The sequence below is a fragment of the Balaenoptera borealis genome, assembly GCF_965194805.1.
Source record: "Balaenoptera borealis genome assembly, chromosome: X".
In the NCBI taxonomy this organism is placed as follows: Eukaryota; Metazoa; Chordata; class Mammalia; order Artiodactyla; family Balaenopteridae; genus Balaenoptera; species Balaenoptera borealis.
Genome location: NC_138881.1, coordinates 49,196,451 through 49,209,086, shown reverse-complemented (window position 1 = coordinate 49,209,086; position 12,636 = coordinate 49,196,451).

Genomic DNA, 12,636 nt, shown 5'->3' with positions numbered 1-12,636 from the left:
TGGGGTTCAGAAGTGGGGTCATTCTGGTTGCCAGTGGGAAGATGTGAGCCTTGATGGGTCCCTCCCAGCCTATGCCTCGTGGGGGAGCTCCCAAGTTCACCTTCCTCCTGCAGGGAGAGACACAGCAGCTGCAGCTACACAGCCTACCTTCAGAAACCTCAGGCTAGAGGTGTGTATCTCCACAAAACCTGGTTCTCAGTGATTTCTACCAAGTGAGAGTGCCAGCTTGGATGCCTGGTGCTGACAACTTCCCAAGTGGCAGGCCTAGAGAGCTGCTCCTCTTGTTAGTGAGCAGGTTTCAGATTTCACATTTGTGTCTCATCATTGTCAGGGTGGCCGTTAAGAGAGCCCGGGCAGCAGGTCTAACCAGCATTTAAAGGATAAACTTGCTGTTCTTATTCAGGTCCTCTTGTTCAAGGTCTCAGGGTGCCTGGGATAGGAAGCCAGCCCAGTCCTGTGTGAGAACAGAAGGCTGTGGGTCAATTTGTCTTGTGTGGCTTCTGAACAGAAGTGAATATGCTTTATACATTGGAAATATTAGGAGGAGAGTACAAGATTCCAAGAATGAGCAACTATTATTAGAAAAAATAATTATTATTAAAAAAATATTTTTCCTCTGGATTTAGTGGTATCTTATTCTATCTATTGAATATGGACACACTGAAAGAAAAAGTTTTTAGAAAATTAAATTGTCTCTCCTTCCCAGTATAAGATGCCAGTTCAACCACTAAAGAATAGATCATCTGTCACTTAAGAATGGCAAAATGATGTGCCATTTTCCCCCATCAATATTTGTCCATTTTGGTGCCTAAAGGCAATCGAGAAAAGTGCAATTAAAGCACTCAAATTGCCAACACTGGTAAACACATACACTTTGTAAGACTAACACAGGAATCTTTTGCCCTGCTCCTCCATGGACAGGGCTCTGATGAGCATGGTTTTAAATGGAATCCAAGTATCTTCATCTTGGTAGGTGGAGCTACCAAGAGAGTAGAGCAACATTTCAGGTATAAACTAGTCTATTCCTGAGGAGAACATGTGATATTCACACTCATGGTGGAAGATTCCTGAGAAGAACATGTGATATTCACACTCATGGTGGAAGAGGCAATCTCACCACACACCAAGGCTCTCCTTGCAGGTAGAGCAGAGAAGCCCTGAGTAGGACTAGAATGCAGAGTTCACAGGCTCTCTGCCCTACCCCCATGACACCCTTTTGTGCCAGAGCCTGGGTTTTGCAGCAAAACTCATTTCAGGCCAGGGAACCATGGGTCCAACAAGAATTGTAAGCAGTCTATTAAAATTCTGGAAGTGGCCAGTCCTGCTGCTTTAATCATTAATTCACCAGAGAAACAATATGGTGATACCTACTATTCATGCAAGGTAACAATAGAAGGGACCCCCCTAAACTGATAAAAGATATGAAGCCAGTTGTTAATGTTCTCCCTGTTTTAAATTCACCCTTTAATATATTCTCTCTGATAATGGATGAATTACTTTAAGCATCTCTCCTTCAAAGTGATCACAATGTTACTGAAGGAGAAAGTGGCTCTCCTGTGACTTCTGGCTGTCAGAAGTGTGGGTGTAAGGATATCCTAGGTGCTCGGCCCCAAGCACGTGCCCAGAACAACTGTCCTATCGAGTGTGCCATCCCAGTGTGGCCTGGTCATTGGCTTTCTGTGGCCCTCTTCATAGGGACATCCTGTGCTCCAAGCCAGCCACCTACCCGCTGATTTCCTCTACTTGATTGCTCTCCTGACCCACCCCACCTCACCACTAACGTTACCTCCTGTACTTCTCCCAAGGCTGCAGCCCTTACAACACCAAGGCCCTCAGGATCCTATGTATAGGACATTGTTAGCTCCAGGCCTCCAACTCCACCAGGACACTTGCTCCTACTACACGTCTACATGCTGGCCGCCAGCAGTGGCTTGTCCACACTGATGTGCTCCAGAGGGTACCTTCCTGCTTAGCTTGCAACTGTAGACCAGCTCTGGTTCTGCAGACCTGCTCTGGCACTGGCAAACCAGCAAACTTCTCTGCCATCCAGTAGGTTCTCCTACACCTTCTCCAATGAGCTGTGACCTCCAGTCCTGGGGAGGGACCCACATTCCAAGTTTGTCTTTCCTTGGGTATGCTCCCTCAGGCCCAGGATACCATATAGAGTTTTCCTATATCTTATATATTCTACATTTGTCATAGTTTAATAATTCTTTATGTTAAACATTATGCTTCACTTTATGTTAAAATTCCCCTGTCTACTGTGTACTTTCCATCTCCTGATTGGATCCAGATTGCTACAGAACACAACACCTACAGCAAATATCATTCCTGGAATTACTGAAAGCCTTCTTTTGAGAGCTGCATCAAGTAAGAATGTCCACTATCACCCGGAAAGAGTAGTAAGGGGAAAAAGAAGGAACAAAATGCTCGGAAAGGAAGAAGTAAGACTGACATTGTTTGCAGGTGACGTGATTGTGTACACTATATTCTACAGGTATTTACAAATTGGTAGAATCAATAAAAGAGTTTAGATAGCTGTTTGTAGGATAAAATATCAACATACAGAAGCCAATTGTATTCTATTTACCAGCAACAAATTTACAAAATGAAAGTTTCAAAGGCAGTATTTGCGAAATATGAAGTACTTAGGATAAAATGTCCTCTTATAGGAAAAATATGAAATATTATTGGGACACATTAAGGAAGTTCTTATTAAAAGGAGAGATAGACCATATCTATTCAATAACATTCCATATTATTGACAAGAAGTCAAATCTAAAAGTTCAACGCAATCCTAATTAGAACCTCAAACAAGATTTTGGTTGAACCTTGTCTGATGAATTGATAATTTAAGTGGAGTTGAGACAGGCCAAAAATAACCTAGACATTCTTGAAGAACAAGGCAGAATTGAGTGGCCTTATCCAAAGATCAGAATTGTTTATAGATCTGTAGTAATTAATATTGATATGTGGTATTTTAAATGGACAGATAAATAGAACCATGGTACTTAATAGAGAGTACACAAACTAGCCCATACATAGGTAGATGCTTGATTTATGACACATGTGGCACTGCAAATCAATAGTAAAAGGGCAGACTTTTCAATAAGTGGTTCACTGAGACAATCAGATATCCACATGAAGAAAAGGAATGAAACCCTACTCAACACTATACACAAACATCAGTTGTAGGTGGATTATGACCTAACTGTGAAAGGCAAAACCACAAATATTTCAGAAGGAAATATAGAGAATATTTTCATGGCCCCAGGGCAGGGACAGATTTCTTGAAACAGAAAAGCACTAACCACAAGGAAAAGAATGACAAATTTGACTATGTTATAATTAAGTATGTTATATAATTAAGTATGTTATAATTAAGATTTGTTCACAAAGCACAGCATAAAGCAAGAGAAAATACAAACAACAAAGCAAAGGACTATTTTGGCCACACATATAACCACCAATGGACTGGTATTTAAAACATATTAAAAACTCATTGGATCAGTAAGGACAAGATGGAAAATAGAAGAGAAAAATGGTGGAAGAGTTGAACATGAACAGGCTTTTCACAGAAGAGAAAATCCAAGAGGTTCATAAACATGAGAATGTGCCCAAACATAATAGTAGTGGTAAAAAACAGTAAATTAAATTCTGGCAATACTTGGTGTAGATGAAGATGTGCAGGAGCAGGAATTCTCTGTGTTATTGGTGGGATTGTAAATTGGTACAACCACTATAGAAAACAATTTGGCTTCGTGTAGAAAAGCTGAAGATACGCATACTCTGTGGGCCAGTGATTCTGTTCTTGCATGTATACCCAAGACTTTTAAACATGAGTCCCATGAAAAATGCCCAAGGATGTTCATTGCACCATTGTTCATAATAAAAAGCTAAAAACAACCCTGGATGAACCCAGTGTTCATCCAGTGTAGAATGATATAATCATATCATAATCATTTTGCTAAAATCATGCACTGCAATGCTAGTCAACAATGGAGACAGAGAGAGGAGAAGATGGCGGACGAGAGAGGAGAAGATGGCGGAAGAGTAAGACATGGAGATCACCTTCCTCCCCAAAGATACATCAGAAATACATCTACACGTGGAACTGCTCCTATAGAACACCCACTGAATGCTGGCAGAAGACGTCAGACCTCCCAAAAGGCAAGAAACTCCCCACGTACCTGGGTAGGGCAAAAGGAAAAAGAAATAACAGAGACAAAAGAATAGGGACAGGACCTGCACCAGCGGGAGGTAGCTGTGAATGAGGAAAGGTTTCCACACACTAGGAAGCCCCTTCACGGGTGGAGACTGCAGGTGGCAGGGGGAGGAGCTTTGGAGCCACGGAGGACAGAGCAGCCACAGGGGTGCGGAGGGCAAAGCAGAGAGATTCCCGCACAGAGGATTGGAGCTGACCAGCACTCACCAGTCCGAGAGGCTTGTCTGCTCAGCCGCTGGGGCGGGCGAGAGCTAGGAGCTGAGGCTCTGGCTTCCGAGGTCAGATCCCAGGGAGAGGACTGGGGTTGGCTGCGTGAACACAGACTGAAGGGTTTAGTGCACCACAGCAAGCTGGGAGGGAGTCCAGGAAAAGGTTTGGAGCTGCCGAACAGGAAAGAGACTTTTTCTTGCCTCTTTGTTTCCTGGTGCACGAGGAGAGAGGATTCATATCACCGCCTAAATGAGCTCCAGAGATGGGCGTGAGCCGCGGCTATCAGTGCCGACCCCAGAGACGGGTATGAGACACTAAGGCTGCTGCTGCCACCACCAAGAAACCTGTGTGCAAGCACAGGTCACTATCCACACCTCCCCACCCAGGAGCCTCTGCAGCCCACCACTGCCAGGGTCCCGTGATCGAGGGACAACTTCCCCGGGAGATTGCACAGTGCGCCTCATGCTGCTGCAACGTCACACTGGCCTCTGCTGCTGCAGGCACGCCCTGCATCCGTATCCATCCCTCCCCATGGCCAGAGTGAGCCAGAGCCCCCAAAGCAGCTGTTCCATTAACCCCGTCCTGTGTGAGTGAAGAACAGACGCCCTCAGGTGACCTACACGCAGAGGCAGGTCCAAATCCAAAGCTGAACCCCGGGAGCTGTGTGAACAAAAAAGAGAAAGGGAAATTTCTCCCATCAGCCTCAGAAGCAGCGGATTAACGCTCCACAAACAACTTGATGTAACTGCATCTGTGGAATATCTGAATAGACAACGAATCATCCCAAATTGAGGAGGTGGACTTTGGGGGCAAGATATATATATTTTTTCATTTTCCTCTTTTTGTGAATGTGAATGTGTATGCTTCTGTGTGAGATTTTGTCTGTATAGCTTTGCTTTAACCATTTGTCCTAGGGTTCTGTCCGTCCATTTTTTTTTTTTACGTAAAAATTTTTTTTTCTTAATAATTATATTTTATTTTTTATTTTAAAACTTTATTTTATTTTATCTTACTTTATTTTATTTTATTTTATCTGCTTTCTTTCTTTCTTTCTTTCTATTTTTTCTCCCTTTTATTTGGAGCCGTATGGATGAAAGGCTCTTGGTGCTCCAGCCAGGCATCAGGGCTGTGCCTCTGAGGTGGGAGAGCCAACTTCTGGACACTGGTCCACAAGAGACATCCCACCTCCACATAATACCAAATGGTGAAAATCTCCCAGAGATCTATATCTCAACACCAAGACCCAGCTTCACTCAACGAACAGCAAGCTACAGTGCTGGACACCCTATGCCAAACAACTAGAAAGACAGGAACACAGCCCCATCCATTAGCAGAGAGGCTGCCTAAAATCATAATAAGGCCACAGACACCACAAATCACACCACCAGACGTGGACCTGCCCACCAGAAAGACAAGATCCAGCCTCATCCACCAGAACACAGGCACTAGTCCCCTCCACCAGGAAGCCTACACAACCCACTGAACCAACCTTAGCCACTGGGGACAGATACCGAAAACAACAGGAACTACGAACCTGCAGCCTGCAAAATGTAGACCCCAAACACAGTAAGATAAGCAAAATGAAAACACAGAAAAACACACAGCACATGAGGGAGCAAGGTAAAAACACACCAGACCTAACAAAGGAAGAGGAAATAGGCAGTCTACCTGAAAAAGAATTCAAGATCATGATAGTAAAGATGATCCAAAATCTTGGAAATTGAATGGAGAAAATAAAAGAAACTTTTAACAAAGACCTACACGAACTATACAGCAAACAAACAGTGATGAACAACACAATAAATGAAATTTAAAATACTCTAGAAGGGATCAATAGCAGAATAACGGAGGCAGAAGAACGGATAAGTGACTTGGAAGATAAAATAGTGGAAATAACTACTGCAGAGCAGAATAAAGTAAAAAAAATGAAAAGAATTGAGGACACTTTCAGACATGTCTAGGACAATATTAAATGCACCAACATTTGAATTATAGGGGTCCCAGAAGAAAAAGAGAAAAAGAAAGGGACTGAGAAAATATTTGAAGAGATTATAGTTGAAAACTTCCCTAATACGGGAAAGGAAATAGTTAATCAAGTCCTGGAAGCACAGAAAGTCCCATACAGGATAAACCCAAGGAGAAACACGCCAAGACATATATTAATCAAACTATCAAAAATTGAAAATAAAGAAAACATATTAAAAGCAGCAAGGGAAAAACAACAAATAACACATAAGGGAAACCCCATAAGATTAACAGCTGACCTTTCAGCAGAAACTCTGCAAGCCAGAAGGGAGTGGCAGGACATATTTAAAGTGATGAAGGAGAAAAACCTACAACCAAGATTACACTACCCAGCAAGGATCTCATTCAGGTTTGATGGAGAAATTAAAACCTTTACAGACAAGCAAAAGCTGAGAGAGTTCAGCACCACCAAACCAGCTTTACAACAAATGCTAAAGGAACTTCTCTAGGCAAGAAACACAAGAGAAGGAAAACACCTATAACAACAAACCCAAAACATTTAAGAAAATGGGAATAGGAACATACATATCGATAATTACCTTGAATGTAAATGGATTAAATGCTCGCACCAAAAGACACAGGCTGGCTGAATGGATACAAAAACAAGACCCATATATATGCTGTCTACAAGAGACCCACGTCAGACCTAGGGACACATACAGACTGAAAGTGAGGGGATGGAAAAAGATATTCCATGCAAATGGAAATCAAAAGAAAGCTGGAGTAGCAATTCTCATATCAGACAAAATAGACTTTAAAATAAAGACTATTACAAGAGACAAAGAAGGACACTATATAATGATCAAGGGATCGATCCAAGAGGAAGGTATAACAATTGTAAATATTTATGCACCCAACATAGGAGCACCTCAATACATAAGGCAAATCCTAACAGCCATAAAAGGGGAAATCGACAGCAACACAATCATAGTAGGGGACTTTAACACCCCACTTTCACCAATGGACAGATCATCCAAAATGAAAATAAATAAGGAAACACAAGCTTTAAATGATACATTAAACAAGATGGACTTAATTGATATTTATAGGACATTCCACCCAAAAAGAACAGATTACACATTTTTCTCAAGTGCTCATGGAACATTCTCCAAGATAGATCATATCTTGGGTCACAAATCAAGCCTTGGTAAATTTAAGAAAATTGAAATCATATCAAGTATCTTTTCCGACCACAACGCTATGAGACTATTTATCAATTACAGAAAAAGTTCTGTAAAAAATACAAACACAGGGAGGCTAAACAATACACTACTTAATAATGAAGGGATAACTGACAAAATCAAAGGGGAAATCAAAAAATACCTAGAAACAAATGACAATCGAGACACGATGACCCAAAACCTATGGGATGCAGCAAAAGCAGTTTTAAGAGGGAAGTTTATAGCAATACAAGCCTACCTCAAGAAACAGGAAACATCTCCAATAAACAACCTAACCTTACACCTAAAGCAATTAGATAAATAAGAACAAAAAAACCCCAAAGTCAGCAGAAGGAAAGAAATCAGAAAAATCAGATCAGAAATAAATGAAAAAGAAATGAAGGAAACAATAGCAAAGATCAATAAAACTAAAAGCTGGTTCTTTGAGAAGATAAACAAAATTGATAAGCCATTAGCCAGACTCACCAAGAAAAATAGGGAGAAGAATCAAATCAATAGAATTAGAAATGAAAAAGGAGAAGTAACAACTGACACTGTAGAAATACAAACGATCATGAGAGATTACTACAAGCAACTCTATGCCAATAAAGTGGACAACCGGGAAGAAATGGACAAATTCGTAGAAATGCACAGCACGCCGAGACTGAACCAGGAAGAAATAGAAAATATGAACAGACCAATCACAAGCACTGAAATTGAAACTGTGATTAAAAATCTTCCAACAAACAAAAGCCCAGGACCAGGCGGCTTCACAGTCGAATTCTATCAAACATTTAGAGAAGAGGTAACACCTATCCTTCTCAAACTCTTCCAAAATATTGCAGAGGGAGGAACACTCCCCAACTCATTCTATGAGGCCACCATCACCCTGATACGAAAACCAGAAACAGATGTCACAAAGAAAGAAAACTACAGGCCAATAGCACTGATGAACATAGATGCAAAAATCCTCAACAAAATACTAGCAAACAGAAGCCAACAGCACATTATACGGATCGGACACCATGATCAAGTGGGGTTTATTCCAGGAATGCAAGGATTCTTCAATATACGCAAATCAATCAACGTGATACACCATATTAACAAATTGAAGGAGAAAAACCATATGATCATCTCAATAGATGCAGCAAAAGCTCTTGACAAAATTCAACACCGATTTATGATAAAAGCCCTGCAGAAAGTAGGCATAGAGGGAAGTTTCCTCAACATAATAAAGACCATATATGACAAACCCACAGCCAACATCATCCTCAATAGTGAAAAACTGAAACCATTTCCACTAAGATCAGGAACAAGACAAGGTTGCCCACTCTCACCACTATTATTTAACATAGTTTTGGAAGTTTTAGCCCCAGCAATCAGAGAAGAAAATGAAATAAAAGGAATCCAAATTGGAAAAGAAGAAGTAAAGCTGTCACTGTTTGCAGATGACATGATACTATACATAGAGAATCCTAAAGATGCTACCAGCAAACTACTAGAGCTAATCAATGAATTTGGTAAAGTAGCAGGATACAAAATTAATGCACAGAAATCTCTTGCATTCCTATACACGAATGATGAAAAATCTGAAAGTGAAATTAAGAAAACACTCCCATTTACCATTGCAACAAACAGAATAAAATATCTAGGAATAAACCTACCTAAGGAGACAAAACACCTGTATGCAGAAAATTAAAAGACACCGATGAAAGAAATTAAAGATGATACAAATAGATGGAGAGATATACCATGTTCTTGGATTGGAAGAATCAACATTGTTAAAATGACTCTACTACCCAAAACAATCTACTGATTCAATGCAATCCCTGTAAAACTACCACTGGCACTTTTCACAGAACTAGAACAATAATTTCACAGTTTTTATGCAAACCAGAAGATCTCAAATAGCCAAAGCAATTTTGAGAAAGCATAACGGAGCTGGAGGAATCAGGCTCCCTGACTTCAGATGATACTACAAAGCTTCAGTAATGAAGACAGTATGGTACTGGCACAGAAACAGAAACATAGATCAATGGAACAGGATAGAAAGCCCATAGGTAAACCCACACACATATGGTCACCTTATCTTTGATAAAGGAGGCAAGGATATACAATGGAGAAAAGACAGCCTCTTCAATAAGTGGTGCTGGGAAAAGTGGACAGCTACATGTAAAAGAATGAAATTAGAACACTCCCTAGCACCATACACAAAAATAAACTCAAAATGGATTAAAGACGTAAATGTAAGGCCAGACGCTATCAAACTCTTAGAGGAAAACATAGGCAAAACACTCTATGACATAAATCTCAGCAAGATCCTTTTTGACACAGCTCCTAGAGAAATGGAAATAAAAGCAAAAATAAACAAATGGGTCCTCATTAAACTTAAAAGCTTTTGCACAGCAAAGGAAACCATAAACAAGACCAAAAGACAACCCTCAGAATGGGAGAAAATATTTGCAAATGAAGCAACTGACAAAGGATTAATCTCCAAAATTTACATGCAGCTCATGCAGCTCAATAACAAAAAAACAAACAACCCAATCCAAAAATGGTCAGAAGACCTAAATAGACATTTCTGCAAAGAAGATATACAGATTGCCAACAAACACATGAAAGAATGCTCAACATCCTTAATCATTAGAGAAATGCAAATCAAAACTACAATGAGATTTCATCTCACAGTGGTCAGAATGGCCACCATCAAAAAATCTAGAAACAATAAATGCTGGAGAGGGTGTGGAGAAAAGGGAACACTCTTACACTGTTGGTAGGAATGTAAATTGATACAGCCACTATGGAGAACAGTATGGAGGTTCATTAAAAAACTAAGAATAGAACTACCATACGACCCAGCAATCCCACTACTGGGCATATACCCTGAGAAAACCATAATTCAAAAAGAGTCATGTACCAAAATATTCATTGCAGCTCTATTTACAATAGCCAGGACATGGAAGCAACCTAAGTGTCCATCATCGGATGAATGGATATAGAAGATGTGGCACATATATACAATGGAATATTACTCAGCCATAAAAATAAACGAAATGGAGTTATTTGTAGTGAGGTGGACGGAGTTAGAGTCTGTCATACAGAGTGAAGTAAGTGAGAAAGAGAAAAACAAACACAGTATGCTAACACATATATATGGAATCTAAGGGAAAAAAAAAGGTCATGAAGAACCTAGTGGCAAGACAGGAATAAAGACAGAGTCATAGTTGAGAATGGACTTGAGGATATGGGGAGGGGGAAGGGTAAGATGTGACAAAGTGAGAGAGTGGTATGGACATATATACACTACCAAACGTAAAATAGATAGCAAGTGGGAAGCAACCGCATAGCACAGGGAGATCAGCTCTGTGCTTTGTGACCACCTAGAAGGGTGGGATAAGGAGGGTGGGAGGCAGGGAGATGCAAGAGGGAAGAGATATGGGAACATATGTATATGTATAACTGATTCACTTTGTTATAAAGCAGAAACTAACACACCATTGTAAAGTGATTATACTCCAATAAAGATGTTAAAATATATATATATAAATAAAAATAAACAAACAAAAGACAATGGAGAGAAAAGATCTACGGCTACTGGGAACAACATGGATGAGTCTCTCAAATAAATATGATACACAGTGAAAGAAGCAGGCCATAAAAGGGAGCATGCAGCATGATTCTGTTGATATAACTTCATATAAACTGTATTGTTTAGGGATGCATACAAAAGTTGTAAAGTCATATTAGAAAAAAAAAAAGCACTGAAATGATTATCACAAAGTCAAGATAACGACTATATCCATAGGGGAGGGTATGGTTTGTGATTGGGAGGAATCCGGTGGATGTATTCTGGAAGGCTGGCAATGGTCTATTTCTTGACATTGGTGCTGGTTACACGGGTGTTTGCTTTTATAAATTATCTAAACCTGGCAGATATGTTTTATGCATTCTTCTATACCTCAGATTTTAAAAAAATGTTTCCTCCAAAAAATGTAATAGAAAGAAAAATATGTGATGTAGAAATTTTGATGAGGTTTGAATTGTTATGGATGAAAAACTTGATCTTTTAATCGAGAGATCAGCAAGTGTCCATTATCATTAAAAGAGGGGAAAGAAGGGATTACTTAAACTATAGGTATCCCATAATGTAGTCATCACTCTAATCCTTTCTCTTGCCAGATTAATTCACCCTGTATTTATATCAATTCCCAACTCACTGATGACAAATTGGAGGATCACCATCAACATTAATAAGATCATTAGGCATCACAGGCCAAATCCATTACAGTGAGACTAGGCCACCACACTTAAATGCAAGCAGGCACATTGGGGCTATTGGGCATGCAAAAGGCATCTGTGCCTTGTTCTCAGGAGAGTCCACTGCAGTAACTTAGGGTTTAACCTTATCACATTTAACTAGTACTCTTGTCCAGAGACCTCCATGTGCTGGAGAATCTAGAGTAAGCTGAGGAATGTCCTCATCATGCTGTGAGATTGGACATAAAATTTACCATGGTGCAACCAATGGTGGAAGAGCAAAGAGTTGGTTTAGGTTGTGCACCTTATAGGGAGAACCCAGGAGTAGGTTGGGTTCTTCAGATTTCAGTATAAATTGTTTCATCCTCCAGGCTTTGCATTTCTAGGCTGAACAGTGCTAATCTGCTTTGGCCCCACCTCTTACTCATTGTAGTCTCTGCACCAGCAGGACAAAAAATTTAACAATGCGACAAATTTTCCTGAAGACATCGCTCAAGACAGTTCTGGATATGGAAGCTGTCCAGGAAATTTTTTTAAAAGACAACCTTTTCAGTAGGAATTGCTAGCACTATGGTTGTTTAATCTTGACACATAGCGTATTCTCTCAGGAATTTTCTGTCACCATTAATCCAGCCAGCCACCCAGTAAACAATGTTTAATACAGGATAAGTGCTAACCACCATGTTTAGCACTGGGAGGGGCTGGGGGTGTGCTTATTTTGGTACATAAATCGGTAGTGAGGTACCGATTTATGTTGCA